General features: G+C 38.6%; 1 pseudogene; it reads right to left on the reverse strand.

Annotated features, from left to right (window-relative positions):
- Window positions 1-16,282: 16,282 nt before the first annotated feature.
- Window positions 16,283-16,430, reverse strand: LOC122816914 (annotated as a pseudogene).
- Window positions 16,431-16,656: the final 226 nt, after the last annotated feature.

Consider the following 16,656-nt stretch of genomic DNA (forward strand, 5'->3'; position numbering starts at 1 on the left):
ACAGTGCTAGATTATCTAGGAAGAGTTACTCGACCTAACAATGGTGGGATGTCTTAGAATGAATCAGGATGAGAGAGTCTTGTCTCCTTCATTGTTAACCAAAATTAAAATTCAACTCGAAATAGTAAACATTCTAGAAAATTCCCAGCTATACAAAGAAAACATTAATTTGATAGGAAGTAGCTGCTAAGAAGCAAAAAGCTCTGCTAATATGTTTGTATGTGAATGTGCCCAACAACAACAGTTAAACATTATAGCTCTTCTGCAGTCTTACAGAACAAAAATACATTTTATTACATTGTTGTAGTAATATAACTGTGTGTTTTGTTCACGTTTTACCTAGTTTCCATGTTATTTATACTTATAAATATTTATATTTTATATTTTTACTGAATTTTTAAAGAAAAAAAATAATGGCAAGTTTTAATCCACCTTTTTCATATTTGTCATTGTTGCTGCATCTGTACTGAAAAAGAGAAAGCAACTCCAGCTATCTCACATTACCACATTTGTTTTTGATCAACTGGCATGGGTGCTGTTCATTTATTTTTTATTTGTTTTTATAAATCAAAACTAGAGCAATGGTTAGAACTAAAAGATAATATGAATAGAATATCAAGTAGGTATATAAAAAGAAAGAATGAGGAGTCTGGAAAGAGGAACAAGATATTTGATTAGTATATGATTAAATAATATCATAGTACATTAGAAAGAGGCCAACAAGAAAATGCGTAGAAGACAGAAGAGAACATATTTGATTTAAATGAAAAAATATGTGAAAAGAATGAAAGAAGAATCAAATAACACATTTTAGAGTTAAGAGGAATATGGAGAATATATATATATATATATATATATATATATATATATATATATATATATATATATATATGACATGTACACAAAAAAGCTAGTAATAGTATTTATTTATTTGTTTGTTTGTTTGAAATTGTTAACCAAGTTGGAGCATTGTATATGACACACTAACAAATGACATATCTGGATGAATATGTAAAAAGTAATTCAGGGAGAACAGCAGAGATCAAGGCAGGAATTAAAGCGGAAAACATAAATTATAAGTGTATTGAAGAACTATATCTGTAACTATAGCTAGAATATCAGATTCATATACAGGTACATATAGGATACAGGTATTATAAAATGCAGACAAACGGCAAAAGGAATGAAAGACAGAAGTGCTTATGGCCACTATGAAAAAGGGACATTAGAGAAAATATATAATGTATTAAGATATATTACATTGTGCTGGAAAAACAAAGTTAAGAAAGAAAATGTATAAAAGTAGAGATGTGTAACACTGCTAAATTATGATTATAATATACAGGCTAAAACTATTCAAACAGTGTTAGATAAAGTGCCAGAAAAAGAATAAGTGCAGAAATCTGAGTAATCTGAATTAATGAAAACATAATGTGACATTCAATGATAATAAAGGAAGTGGTACAGAGTAATGAGAACTATAATGAAGGAATAATAACGAATTTAGATATTTGCAAAGCATTTGTTAATATCAGACTTAAAATGTTAGCAAATATTATAGACAGTTTTGATTTATTGGTCATGCAGTGCAGGAACATATCTAGAAATTCTTTATGCTGGCCAATAACGAGTAGATATTTTCAAATTAAGATTGAAATAAGGAATAATAACGAATTTAGATATTTGCAAAGCATTTGTTAATATCAGACATAAAATGTTAGCAAATATTATAGACAGTTTTGATTTATTGGTCATGCAGTGCAGGAACATATCTAGAAATTCTTTATGCTGGCCAATGCCGAGTAGATATTTTCAAATTAAGATTGAAATAAAGGCAGAGTTGCTTTGAAACTAAGCTGTGATCTTCTGTATGGATGCAATTCTAAGGAAAACAAAAGAGGAAAGGAAAAGCAGATGTTATGAAGAAATGAAGGAAAGATTGAAAAAAATAACCTTTATTATAGAGATATACACACAATGTGACATTAATGAGAAATAAGAAATCTGCCAAAAATAATAGAATTAATAGTATTGGAAACACCAAAGGAGTTATGACTAAGGTTGTGTAAAGACAAGATCATGCAATATGGCTATTAGAGGAATATAAAATGCATAATGGGAAATAAGGATAGTTTTCAAACCTTGGGTATGGATTTTTGAAAGAGAGAAGAAAAAAAAAGAAAACTGGAAAATATTATAAAAAATCACATCTACTTGATGGTTAGGAAAACTGCCCCATTTCATTTACAAAATGATCAAGGCTTATCTACTTAGTTTAGGCAAACATGGTAGGGGTTTATGGGTTAGATTCTGAAAAAGTCTGTAAGACATCACCGATTGTGTTCACTAGGTAAGAAACACTGTCAGACTGTAGTAATCTATGAATAACTAAAACGGTCCAATAAATGCAAATCAGGGAGATCCACAAAGCATTTCATTTGAGTAGCAGCAATGTTTAACGTACTCCATTGTGAAAAAACTTAGTAGTTTGACCATGACTGTTACTCCCTGAGACATACATAGCAAAAAGAAGAGTTGGCATGTTAACAGTCATGTAAGTAAACATATCAATGGTAAAGATACAGAACTAGCTATGCTTTCGATTTCTCAGACAATTCTCATTCTCTGGAATAGGTCCCCACCCATCATGCATGTAGCCGGGTGTACTATTTGTACTCTAAAGAGTATTATTTTTTTTTGCATCACATAGAAACATTGTAACTTTTCAAGCTATATTACGTCTACAGTTGTTTAGAGTAATGTCTCTTAACAACAGGTACATAACTTACTTACAGAGAGTACTGCTAATCTAAAAACAATATCTTTGATAGTTTTAGAGGGGACCACTGAAAATGATGTGCACATCTATTAACTGCTGGAGGGAACAACATTTTGAAAGCATACCTCTCAACTTCTCAGCGCAGGAAATCTGGACAAAGCCAGAAATAATGGGCGGGACAAAGGCCCAAAAATAGGGACAGATTTTAAATATTGCCCCTATAAACTTAGAAAGTTGTTAGAGTAACTGGATTTCCATTAAGAATACAAAGTCTAAATCTCAAATGCCTGTCATTATTTGTTATTATTTAGTGACTTCAATCCTCGGTGATTTGCCAGAAAATTAAAATGTTATGAGGAACAGACCAAAAATATGAGGTAAAACTCTGGACATTCTGCAAAAATCTGGGTAGCTGAGAGGTATGTTTGAAAGATGTGTCCACTTTTGTAAATGACAAGTGTAAATGAGAGGTGGGGGATAGTAAAAACAGCTTGTGAGTACAAAACCAAATTTTCTGGCTACATCCCTGCCATCCATGTGAAGCAGAGTTCCTTTCTCACTCTATTTCAAAGCAACCTGGACAAATGGATGGGTAATTAAAAATTCACCCCTGGTCTGGCACTTATGTCTCTAATGGACAGAGGCAGTCAGTAAATCATCCTCTATATAAATCAGATTTGTGGGTGACATCTGGGTCACACAGCTAGGCTTATAAGGACTTTAGTGGTCATTAGCATAGTATACCCTATGAACCTATGATGATAAGCAAAAGAGAAGCTGTTTGTGTTATACACCCCATCTGGGGCTAGCTAACAAAACAGTATTACAAATATGTAATAAAATAAATACAGTGGAGGTACCAAGTACGTGTATGTGAAGAACATAATATGTAATGCATGGAGCTTCCAGAAGTATGAGTGAAAGAGAAGAGACGAGAAAATGTGTATGATGAAACAAGCAGAGGTACCCACAAAAGAAAAGTGACTTGGGACAGCCAGAGGTGATTTACTTAGGAAAGGAGGGTGTTTTTTTTTTTTTTTGATGGGGTAAGGTTGCATTTTTTTTTATTCAGTTAGGAACAGGAAGCAACAGATGCACTCTACAGAAATAAAATGTAACAGCATTACTACAATTGATGTCATGTCACACACAAAAGTTATCATATGTTAAATAATCCAAATTTGTATACATAGAGATGTTACACTTTTAGGGTACAGATGTACAGTTATATATATCATATTCACAGTACTCGGCAATGTTCAGTCACAGTGCCAGGTGTAGAAACGCAGCTTTGGTAGGAAACATCTAAGCAGACATGATGCCAGTATATGACATACTTACAAAACGAGTAAAGGAAATCTTATCAGTGCCATTTTGATCGACCTCAACCAAGCCTTTGATGTGCAGGACCACTCAGTATTACTAGCCCACCTCCTGAACATTGGTACCAGCACTGATACCACTCAGTGTTTTAAAGACTTAAATAGACCCTTTACTGGGAAGACTGCCTTTTCTCTCACACATGATCTACACTCATTCAGGTGTTCCACAGCGATCTTGATACTTGTCCCAATACTCTTTTCCATTTTAGAAAATAAATTACCCCTTGACCTACACCAGTTACACCTCCTTTTGTAAGCCAATGACATGGTTATGAACAGATCCAACCCAGCACAACAGATAATCCAAACCAAACTACAGACTGAACTTCTGGACCTGTACCACTGTCTCTCCTCCATAAAGCTTCTCTGTAACCCCCCGACACACACACACACACACACTCAAAAAGCAACAATAAAAAAATAACTTTCCAAAATTTCCAACACCCTCAAGCTTTATGGCTAACACAACAACCTTAATGACATCACCATCATACTAGACATCTGACTCAACAAATCTCTTAACTTTCAAGAACATATTCAAAAACCTTTATCTAAAATCAACTATCTCCTTTTCTGGGCTCATAAAATATCTCAGCATAACTCTCAACTGTCCAGATATTTGCAGAATGCCCAGATTTTTAACTCACATTTTGGTCTGTTTCTCATAAATGTTTAGTTTTCTGGTAACTCACTGGCAAATCACTGAAGACTGAAGTCAGAAAATAATGGCAGACATTTGATATTCAGACTTAATATCCTTCAGGAAATTCATGGTAATGCAAAATCTGTTATTCTATCAACTTTTTAAGTTTGTAAGAGCATTATTTAAAAATGTCCCTATTTTTGGGCCTTTGTCTCCCCATTATCTGTGGCTTTGATTTCTTGCTCTAAGAGGTTGTGAGGTCTGTATCTCAGATTCTTCCATCACCAACTAGGGCAGCCACTGTTTTTGAGTGTCCTGCTTGCACAACATGAGAATGGGTTACCATTGTTTGTCACTTCCTCTAACAAGAACACATCAACATTACAGGCATTATCTATTAAAATGTGCCTTTCATCAACAATTACCCACACCTTGAACATCATTGCCTTACTTTAGCCAAGGCAAACTGTCTCTCAGTACAAGCCAGATCAACCTACTTCTGGGCTTCCAGTTATTGAAATTACTCTAACACCATGCCCCTTCTCTATTTGCAATGAAAGTTATCAGTACCCTTCCCCAACCTATAACCTCAGAAGCCATGGTACAGTAGCCCTTACTCTCCAAGTCCCATCAGCTAAAGTGCATTCCTCTGACTTTAGTTCCTCTGTACTTGCTCTGTTCTTTGCTATCCTACTGAGCAAACAAATTACACCAAGTTCAGCCCCAATTCAAATAGTATCTGAGCAATACAAATACAAATGCCAGAACATAGGGCACATCACTTAATCAACACTACTCTGTCCTAGATTAATTTCCTTGTACTTCACCCCATTTAGACCACTCCACTATCGGCTGCCACTATGTTTCTGCTTCTGTGGCATCCCTCCTCTGGGCCAGTGATCATGGAGTCTCAATCAGTCATCACCACGTACACCGGTGAGGGACATTGACATGGAACAAAGATAGATACACACAGTATTTTCAGATACAACTCTCTGCACCAAGCACAATTTCCCTTAAGAGAACGCAGGGAACACACTCGGTCTGGGGGCTGGGTTTCCCTCTCTCTCCAGACCCCAGTAAGACTCCCTACTGACACATTTGTAGATTTGAGCTCTCAGCAGAGTATTCCAAGCCACGTCTTCCACCACCCTCTCTATGAAACCAGTGCTCTATGTCCCTGCCCCAAGTAGCTGACACACACACTCTTTGAGATTTGAATTTAACACACACACACTCACACACACACACACACACACACACACACACACACACACACACACACACACACACACACACACACACACACACACACCTGGGAAAGGCTGGAACAGATTTACTAAATCTGCCCCCTTGGCCCAGACTATAAGATAGATTCATTGCCACCAGACAGCTACTTTAAGGCTCCTACAAGGGTACCCAATTATACTGAGTAAAATTAATACTAATACAAATGGTAGTGCTTGAACAATGCAGCAAGGCTTTCAGGAGTGGCCACAGTGTCAACAAATAACTATAAATACTCTCAAAGGTTAAAATATTCTCTAAAAGACCAACCACAAGAAAAGGTGAAATACATTTAATAATAAATAAAACAACTTGAACATACTAAATAGCTATTTACAATAAACACCAGAGTTTCAGACACAGGAAATATTAAAAATAACACAGATGGAAAGGTTCACACAGACACAGAAAAACAATACTTAGCTAATCTCACTATAAATTTCTTGACTGATCTAAAGAATTACTGTTTCCTACATACTTAATAAAGCAAGGCAAGATGAAGTGGGTGAGAGATCCTTCTTTGTCATGTTTCAAAAACAGACTGCCCTGAGACTTCTGTCTCATTTAGTATTAAAACATAATTTCAGTGTTGGCTTACAGAATCACATCACATACATCTGGCCATCTGACTTCTGGTTCACACACTACCCCCTTTGCTAGAAACTGAACCAGACTTTAGCATATGTGTTGCCATACACAGATAGAGCTTTGCTAAGATGTGTTATAGCACCTGGAAGCTATAAAAACATTTCAAAATATATACCCTTCCAGGGTATCAATTAGTTCACCCATAAGGACAATACAGTAGGATTCCTAGTCCTGGTTTTCACAGGAATGTTGTCTTTGGCTTCAAGCAGAACTGTAACATACAATCTTTATAGTCTAAACCAGGTAATTTAATTTTAGACTATTTTTCAAAGTTAGCTATAATGAGATTAACCTGTTCTCTTCCAGTATTCTCTGTTACAATATATCCATTTCAGCAGTTACAATACAGTCTGCCATACAGGTGTATTTATTTTCTGTCCAGCAGGACCCACTTTTGGTACATTTTTAACACAAGCAGCTTTACAAATATATTTTCAACACAAGCACCTGCACAAATCAGTTTGCTATACAAATGACATTAAATTCTTTACAAAACTCCAGCTAGCTATGCTGGCACATGTTACACATCCACTGCCCTACTTCTCTTGGCATAGATGGCAATACCTCACATCATGGGAGAAAAACGGTCAGGAAGTTCATAAAGCTGAAAACACAAATAATCACCATAGAACGCCAAAGTTTTATCACATCATCACATCTCTCACCCTTTGAAGGCTCAAGCTAGTTATTCCAGTGATCCTGGAGATAAGTAGCCTAAGGCACATGACCCTGTCTGGGAACCCATTAACCCATACCCTGTCTTGAGAGCCCATCTGCATTGACATTGCTGACCCCACTACTGTGCTTCGCCGTCATAGCATATGCCTGCAAACTTAGGCTCCATAACTTGGCATTTTGCTGTCTAGCTCAATGTAGCCATTTTAAGGGATTGTACTCTATAACTACAGTGAATTTCCTTCCATACAGATAAAGTTGAAGTTTCTGCAGTGCCCATGCTATCGATAGACATTCTTTTTCTACTGCTGCATAACATTCCTTCCTAGGTTGAAGTCTATGGTTGAGATCTACAACTGGGTGCTCTTTTTGTTCTGAGGAAACCTGGCTGAGTACAGCCCCCACACCATGGTTCAGACCATCCACCTGCACAACAAATTCTTTGCTGTAACCTGGACTGGCTAACACAGATGGCCCTCCCAAATCCCCTTTAAGCTTTTGGAATGCCTGCTCACAGGCTGGGGTCCACGCTACCATATCTGGCCTGTTTTTGCTTGTCAGGTCTGTGAGAGGAGCATCTATTGTACTATAACTGGGAGCAAACTTTCTATAGTACCCTGCTATCCCAAACAATGCCCTCATCTGCGTTTTGGTAACAGGGGGAGACCAGATCTGAATAGCTTTCACTTTGGCAGGTTCTGGCCTGATCTTACCACTTCACACTTTATGCCCCAGGTAGGAGATCTCTGCCACACCCACCTGCCACTTACTGGGCTTAATGGTCAACCCTGCCCCTTGCAGTCTGCTCAGGACCTCACTGGCATGCTGAAGGTGCTCTTGCTAGAAATGGCTGTAGATAGCAATATTATCCAGATAAGCAAGAGCATAATCTCCTGCTCCTTCTAGGATCTGGAAGGTTGCTGGGGCATTTTACATCCCAAAGACCATCTTTGTGAACTCATATAATCCCAAAGGAGTCAGAAAGGCTGACCTTTCTCTAGTGGTGGGAGTCAAGGTCACCTACCAGTAGCCCTTGGTCAGATCAGTAGTGGTCAAATATTTAGCCTCACCCAGCTGCTCTAAGGCTTCATCTGTCCTAGGCATGGGATAAGCATCTGACTCTGTGTGTGACTATTTATTTTTCTGTAGTCCAAACAGAACCTAATGCTGCCATTTTTCTTTGGTGCCAGCATTACTGGAGAGGCCCAGAGACTGCTGGACACCTGGATTACCCCCAGTTCCAACATTTCCTGTATCTCCTCTCTCAGAGTCTGTCTGAATCACTCAGGCACCCCTGTAAGGGGCCTGCTTGATTGGCCTTTGGGGTCCTGTATCCACATGGTGCTGCACCAGGTGGATACACCCTGGTTTCCCAGAGAACATGCACCTAAACTCCTGTAACACTGCTTGGATTTCTCGAACCTGGGTAGGAGATTACCACTGGAATATTTCTACCCCTTCCACTGAAGTGTCAGTCACCAGATCTCCCTTAGAGTCCTCCTGTCATCCACTGCAAATACTCAGCACCAGAGCCTCCCTATCATGTTAAGGCTTTATCATGTTAACATAGTACAATTTGTGCCCCTGCCTCCTGCCTAGCAGGTTTACCATGTAGCCAACATCACTGACCTTCTTTACCACTTCAAAGGGTCCCTCACAAGCTGCCTGCAGCTTATTGTGCCTAATAGGAATGAAAACCATAACATGCTGTCTCACAGCATACTCTCTGGCTCAAGAATTCCTGTTATACCAGACCTTTTTCTGCTCTTGGGCTTCTTCCATGTTCTCCTGGGCCAAGCCCGTGAGCTACCTAAACCTTGTCCTGAGGTTTAGGACATATGTCAAAACAGACTCCTTGTGGGATTCACACTCACCCTCCCACTCATCACAAATCAGATCTAAAGGCTCTCTCACCCTATGCCTATACAGCAACTAAAAGGGTGAAAAACCTGTGGATTCCTGAGATGCTTTTCTTTATGCAAACAACAGATGGTGCAAATATGTGTCCCACTCTCTCCTAAACTGTTTTGCAAATGCTTATAGCATACTCTTTAGTGGAGATTTTAATCTCTATACAAGACCATTAGTTAGGGGGTGGTAGGCGGTGGTCTTTAGGTGCTTCACCCCCACAGCAATCCCATAGACATGCCTGCAGGTCTGACTTGAAATTGGTACCTCTGTCAGTTAGTATTTCTCTCTGGAAACCTCCCCTACTAAAAATCTTTAATAAAGCATTTACCACCTTCGCTGCTTCAATGGAGGACAGAGCCACCACCTCAGGGTATCTAGTAGCATTATTTATTACCACCAGGATATACTTCTTCCCTGTGGAACTTGGGGTACTCACGGGCCCCACAATATCCATATCTACCCTCTGAAGTGGCTTCTTAATCACAGGCAAAGGCATCAAATGAGCATTGACCTTGTCTTCTGCCTTGCCTACTTTTTGGCACTGCTCACAGGTCCTGCAGTACCCTGTTACATCCCTTGCAATCCAGGCCAATAAAAGTTCTGTATAATACATCTCATGGTATGCTTTATGCCCACATGACCTGCAAAAAAAATGTCATGGGCTATGGCTAGAAGTGCCAGATGGTAGGCTCTGGGGACTATCATCTGCTGTATTACTTCACCCTCTAGCCCTCCCTTAGGGGTCCACTCTCTATACAGTAACCTTTTGTTCCAGCATACAGACTCCCCTTTAACTTGAGGATCAGGTGTCTCCTTAGCTACATCCCTCAAGCCTCTTAGTGTAGGGTTTGAGAGCTCAGCCTGTCTCAACTCACCTTTGTGACCCTTCCCAGCTCCCCTTCCACAGGAAGTCTGGTATCCTCTGACAGTGGCACCTCACTGTCAGCCTGGGTGCTACTACTCGGGTTAGTGGCCTATAGTCACTCTGTCCAAGGAAACATCAGTACCTACCAGCAGCTGTGGCTCACCTTCAGACTCACTGCTACAGGGTAGCTCCCTCCCTGAAATAGCCACTTCACTACCCCTGGCTTCAATCCACTGCCCTACTTCTCCTAGCATAGCTGGCAATACTTCACATCATCACAGCTTCCTATAAATTTTATTTTATTTATTTGTTTTACATTTGTTCACCAGGGAAACCCCTTTTTCACAGGAGTCTTCAGGAGAAAAAAAAACAGTACATGCAGTACAGTTAAAATATTTTAAGTTATACAATATCAATTATGTCAGGCAGAATACAATTAAAGTACACTTTAAAATGGCAAAGAAGATAGGATAGTAACTATACATACAGTAGTAAGGTTTGTATACTAATTATAGTCTATACAGATATAGTTAGATAAATAGCTAGGCAGTAATATAGATGTCACAACACAGACTAGAGCCATTTAGAAAGGGTGGATAGCAAGAGGTTGATTTAATTTGAGATATAAATAAAATGAGTGGTAAAAGAAAGTTGATAGAGTCATAGGTAGAAGGTGGGGTGGATGAAGACAGAGAGATGAAATATTTGGTAACAGAGTAGAAGGGAGAAGATATATAGCAGAAGAGAGGCAAGAAAGCAGAGATATTATTCTTATCTGGGAGATGTACAGCTACAGAGTCAGAATATTGAGAGGTGCTATTTTAGTTATGTTTTGAGTGCCTACTGCTGTTTAAGAAGCCTGTGATCATGTGGGAGGGTGCTTTGGAGGGTAGCTACAGAGTTTGAGTATAAAGAGGCTCCTGATATATTTTGGGCTATAGTGACATAGAACTTGTGTAGGGTGGTAGTGTTGAAATATGTCTTTTAGTGCCGGATACTTCTAAGGGTAATCTATATTAGCGTATGAGCTAGTACTAGCTAACTACATTGGGGGTGATGTGGGAGTTCAGTTCATGGTAGGGTGGTAGTGTTGAAGCATGCCTTTTAGTGCCAGATACTTATCAGGGTAATATATATTAGCGTATGAGCTAGTACTAGCTAACTACATTGGGGGTGATGTGGCAGTTCAGTCCATGGTAGGGTGGTAGTGTTGAAGCATGCCTTTTAGTGCCGGATACTTATCAGGGTAATATATTAGAGTATGCGCTAGTACTAGCTAACTACACTGGGGGTGATGTGGCAGTTCAGTCCATGGTAGGGTGGTAGTGTTGAAGCATGCCTTTTAGTGCCGGATACTTATCAGGGTAATATATTAGAGTATACGCTAGTACTAGCTAACTAATCTGATGTGGTAGTTCAGTCCATGGTAGGGTGGTAGTGTTGAAGCATGCCTTTTAGTGCTGGATACTTATCAGGGTAATATATTAGCGTATGAGCTAGTACTAGCTAAGTACATTGGGGGTGATGTGGGAGTTCAGTTCATGGTAGGGTGGTAGTGTTGAAGCACACCTTTTAGTGCTAGATACTTATCAGGGTAGTATATTAGAGTATGAGCTACAGTGGGGGTGATGTGGGACTTCAGTCCAGTTTAGTTATTTAAGGGTGGAACAGTGATGAGTTCTAAAGGGGTGATTAACAGCATGCCATGCTATTTTATTGTATCATTCTTTTAACTTTATTTAGCCGTGGTGGTGCAACGGTAGCATTGCCGCCTCACACCAAGAGGTTCTCCCGTTCAATTCTCGGCTGAATCGCCTTCTGTGTGGAGTCTGCATGTCCTCCCCGCGGTCGAGTGGCATTCCAAAGGCATGCGTGAATGGGCGTGCCTTCGTTGAAGGTTGGGCATCAGGCTGGCACCTCGGCACCATAAAAATCAACTGCCAATCATTAGCGGACCGGCGTTCCACTTTGGCGACCCCTAACTGGGAAAAGCCAAAAGAAGAACAACAACATTCTTTTAACTTTATTTGTGTGGAAGTTTGTAGGTCAGTAAAGAGTGAGGAGGCATACAGTAGGGCACATAAGCGGTAGGCTTTAACTATAATTTCTCTAGTTCTATTTGTTAGATGGGGATTTCCTCTGAGTAAGACGCCAAGCTTTTGATGTTTTTTTTAAATTACAGCTGAGCTTGGAAGAGTAGGTCAAAGTTCATGCTGTCATCAATGGTGAGTGAGTCCTAAGACTTTAGTGTTAAGGACCTGTTCATATAATGTTAGTTAATGAAGTGATTTTGACAAGAGTTTTGTTTTGATAGAAGTTTTTAGGGATGAAACGTAGTAGTTATTTTTTTGGCGTGGGGGGGTTAAGTAGGAGTTGTGAGTTGTCAAGATTCTATAGACAAAAAAATATTATTGAGTAATTTCTTGAAGGTTTTGTAGGTTAGAGGCTGTGCAGATGAGTTTAGAGTCATCCGCTTATTGTGCAAGAGTGGCATGCTTGGAAGCAGTGTGTAGATCATTTATAAAAATGTTAAACAGGAGGGGTCCAAGTATGGAATGTTGCGGTACTCTTAGATAATGCGTAAAATGATGGGTATGCTTACTGCCATTTGACTGCTTGGAATCTATCTGTTAGGTAGTGGTTAAACCAGGAGGGGGATGATATCTTCTCCTTCTCCTTGCTTATTGTAATCTTATAACTCTTACCTTTGTCAGACCCTCTTTATCCTTTGATTCAGTGTATTTACCATTAGTTATCTCTTGCTTTGCCCTCTAAACACCTTCTGTTACTGCCTATAATTTGCAAGGTTAAAGCTGCTTCTCACTCTTTTCTTGCTACTCCCCTGATTTCAGTCTCTCTCTTGTAAAATGTACACCTGAACATGGTGGTAAAGTTTCCATATAGTTTCCTTCTGTTTTTGTGACTGTTCCACTGTTGGTTGTAATTGTTACAGTTTTGTTGCTAATATTTTGAATGTAATCTAGACTGAGCCTGCAACTGGTCATGCTGTGATCGGTGCTCTACTCCAGTAACCAAAAGGTAAATAAAATAAAAAAAATGTCACAAAAGAATCTCAGTAGTAAATGGCAATCCATTGTATTAAAGGACAATCCATTGATAAGCAGGAAGTTTAACCAGGACCGAGAGAATGGCGATAATGCTCTGTAGTCAGCTACAAAGCTACTAGCGAATATAACCTGGTATGGTGTAGGAATCAATGGATAACTGCTGCCTTAAGCTGAAGAAGCGCAGTTCAAGGACTAACCTCATGCTCACAGCATGAGGCAAGTAGAGGTGCTGTTCTGTTCAATATATGGCCATGTGATTATATCGAGTGCATGCTTCCAGTGTGCTTTGCCTACTTATGAAATGGTGAAATCACCTAATTATGTTGGATGAAAATTTAAAGTAGGAGAACAAGAAAATTAAGTGAAATCTGATACAATACTTTTAGTTTGGTCTGTAATCCACCACGCCTCTGTTAGAACCTACTTAAGCAGAGAGAGAGTGATACAGAAAGAGAGAGAGGGTGAGACAGGGGCAAAGAAAGATTGAGTCCAGAATAATATCCTGAAATGTAAAAAAAAATATTTTCCAAAAAGGAAAACACTCTAATCTGAGCATGAAAGACAGCACTTGTGTCAGTGTGCAGTAATTTGGTTAAATGTGGTACAGTGAGACTTAAGCAAGGCAACATGCTGTTTTGAGTTCTCTGCATTCACATTTGATTGATTTACTTTCTTACTTGGTTTGGAGTACATGAAAACATAGTGAGTAGTTGAGACATGATGTAACGACAGATAATGGTTTCAACAATGTGAGACAACAATGCCTCCTGTTAATGTTACCTGATCCCAGACACCATCTAGGCTATGAGTAGATATTTCTGGTTCATGGTGGAGACATAGGTGAGGCATAAAGGGAGGTAGTTGTAGTATTGTGGAAGATGTATTGCATAATTAGTGACGCTATGTGGTTAATATATGTAAATTCAGTGAAACATTCATGACAGCTAGAACATATTCTTAAATATGATAGTGACAGTGTTGTACTAAAAAAATAACACTCCATGCATTTAGGTGAAACTAGGCAATCTACTTACACAAAGATATGCTTACTTGTAAGCTTTATGAGTTTCGATGCACTTCACTGATAGAAATTCACTTATTATTCCTGAGTTTGTGTATCTGCCAGCAACACTGTCTGTCACCTGCTCAGGTGAGTTGTTCTTTGCTGTATGACTCCATCTGAGACTACCACATTTGTCCTTTACTTTTACCTAGAATAGGATAATGAGCAAATGACATTTCAGTGATGGGGAAAGAGGCGTTAGAAATTTCTCCAAGCTATTTGGTTGTGCTTAAAATAGAGAACCTGGACTGTTAAGTTAATGCCAGGGCTTTTTTATTTAATTTGGCATGTAACTGAGCAATATCTTTTTCAGATTTTAACAATGAAATCAAGATTTTCATCACATGATATTAAATACCTCTCCCATTTCATGAATGCTTTTATTCACATAATAACACCGTGTTCATTAAGTGCTAATATGAAACATTATCTGCCTACTACTTTGCATGTTGTTTTTTTTCCCCCTGTTGTTTTCAGCTTGCTCTGTCCATCTCTCTGGTTTCCCCACCACTGTGCAGTCTGTCTGCATTTCAAACTGCCAGCAGTGTGGGCTCTGTGCTGTGACAAAACATAGGTTTGCAAGTCACAGGTCACAGAAGGTTCATATCCAATGGAGGTGGCATTGGTGCCTATAGAGGTGCGCCTTTACACTTCACAAACACTATAACAACTGATGAATCTGCCAGACAGCTCAAAGCATTAAATAACCACTTTTTGTTTAGTTACTGTTTATTAACTAGTAATGTGCTGGTGAGCAAATGCCTGTTTACAAGGGCAGCCCTGGAAGAAAACCTTTGGCAATACATGTAATTAATAGCTCAGTGACAGTATAAATACATGTATCAGAAATGAGTTACTAAATGGAAATGCCAGAAATTTTATTAAAATAAGTACAATGTTCAGTTCAAGCAACTCAATTCACATCCATGGAAACTAAAAAATAAATAGCATTACAAATTATTGTCAGTTTTGCAATAGCAATTAGTGTTGGTTACTGCAGTACAGAAAAACTAAGTAGTCCATGTGCAATCAGACAGTTGAAGAAAATTTGCATTTCTATGAAATATCTGAAAACAGGTATCAGAATAGCTAATACATAGATTTAAATGTGAATGCGGATATACACACACACACACACATATATATATTTATATATATATATATATATATATATATATATATATATATATATACACACACACACACACACATATATATATATATATATATATATATATATATATATAAAATATATATATATATATATATATATATATATATATATATATATATATATATATATATACACACCTACTTTTACCAAGTAAAAGTCCCAAATGTTGATGTCTTGTTTTGTCCAAACACAAAACACTTTGGTTGACAAAGCACATGGTCACCAGATATGCAAGACTAACAGTCCCTGGGTTTGTAGAATCTGCTCCGTCCCTGAGGACTGTGTAATGACAGAGTTAATGTATAATTAGCAGGTGTGGCATGTGGGGCTGCAGGTGGCCTGCTCCACTACAAAAACAGTAGATTTCTTTTACATGGTCCAAAATTATACTTTATTGCATACATTTAGGGTATCAATTATTTTCATATTTTGTGGTCAATGTTTGTAGTGTTGATTAATGAAGTTTAGGTTAACTTTAGTAGATCCATATGTATAGCTTCATAGGTATATACTAGGCTAACGACCACCAGGGCCTTTATAAGTTTAGCCATGCAACCCAACCTAATTGCATCCCCTGGTAATATGTGCATCTTAATGAGGAGGGATTGTTAGGAGAGGTATGTTTATTAGGAGAGGTACTTTAGCTAGGAGGTTGCTAAAAGGATATATGAGGGGTTATGTTAGTTAGGGAATGCTTACTTTTGACCTCAGTCTAGAAGAGACATGACGGCCAGCCCAGGGATAAATTTATGATTACCCTTCCAATGTTAGCTAGGGAAAGAAAATTGAGGGGACAGAGAGAACACAGTCCCCTAATACCATATAGTATGCAGTCGAGCTTCCCGCATCTGGGAAAACACAAGGGTCAACCTAACTGAAGTTTCCCTGGGGAAATTAGTTTCTTGATCATGGCATTCCCACTGCCAGGAAAGTATGCATGTATTACTTCCAAGTTGTTGAAAGACAACTTGTTGAATGGGAAAAAAAACTGGTTCAGATGATAAAAAGCACTGGCTTTTTTCTGTTTAAGATTGTGATACTGAGGGGATGGGGGAATTTACCCTTTCCCCACTGTAGTGCATTCTTGAAGTTGGCATATATATATAATTAGCAGGGGGTGTTGGGGTGGAAGAGAGCAGCATTTTTTTTGCTTTGTTTTGT

Source organism: Protopterus annectens, chromosome 1.part1 (assembly GCF_019279795.1).
Source record: "Protopterus annectens isolate FY-2018-M chromosome 1.part1, PAN1.0, whole genome shotgun sequence".
NCBI lineage: Eukaryota > Metazoa > Chordata > Ceratodontiformes > Protopteridae > Protopterus > Protopterus annectens.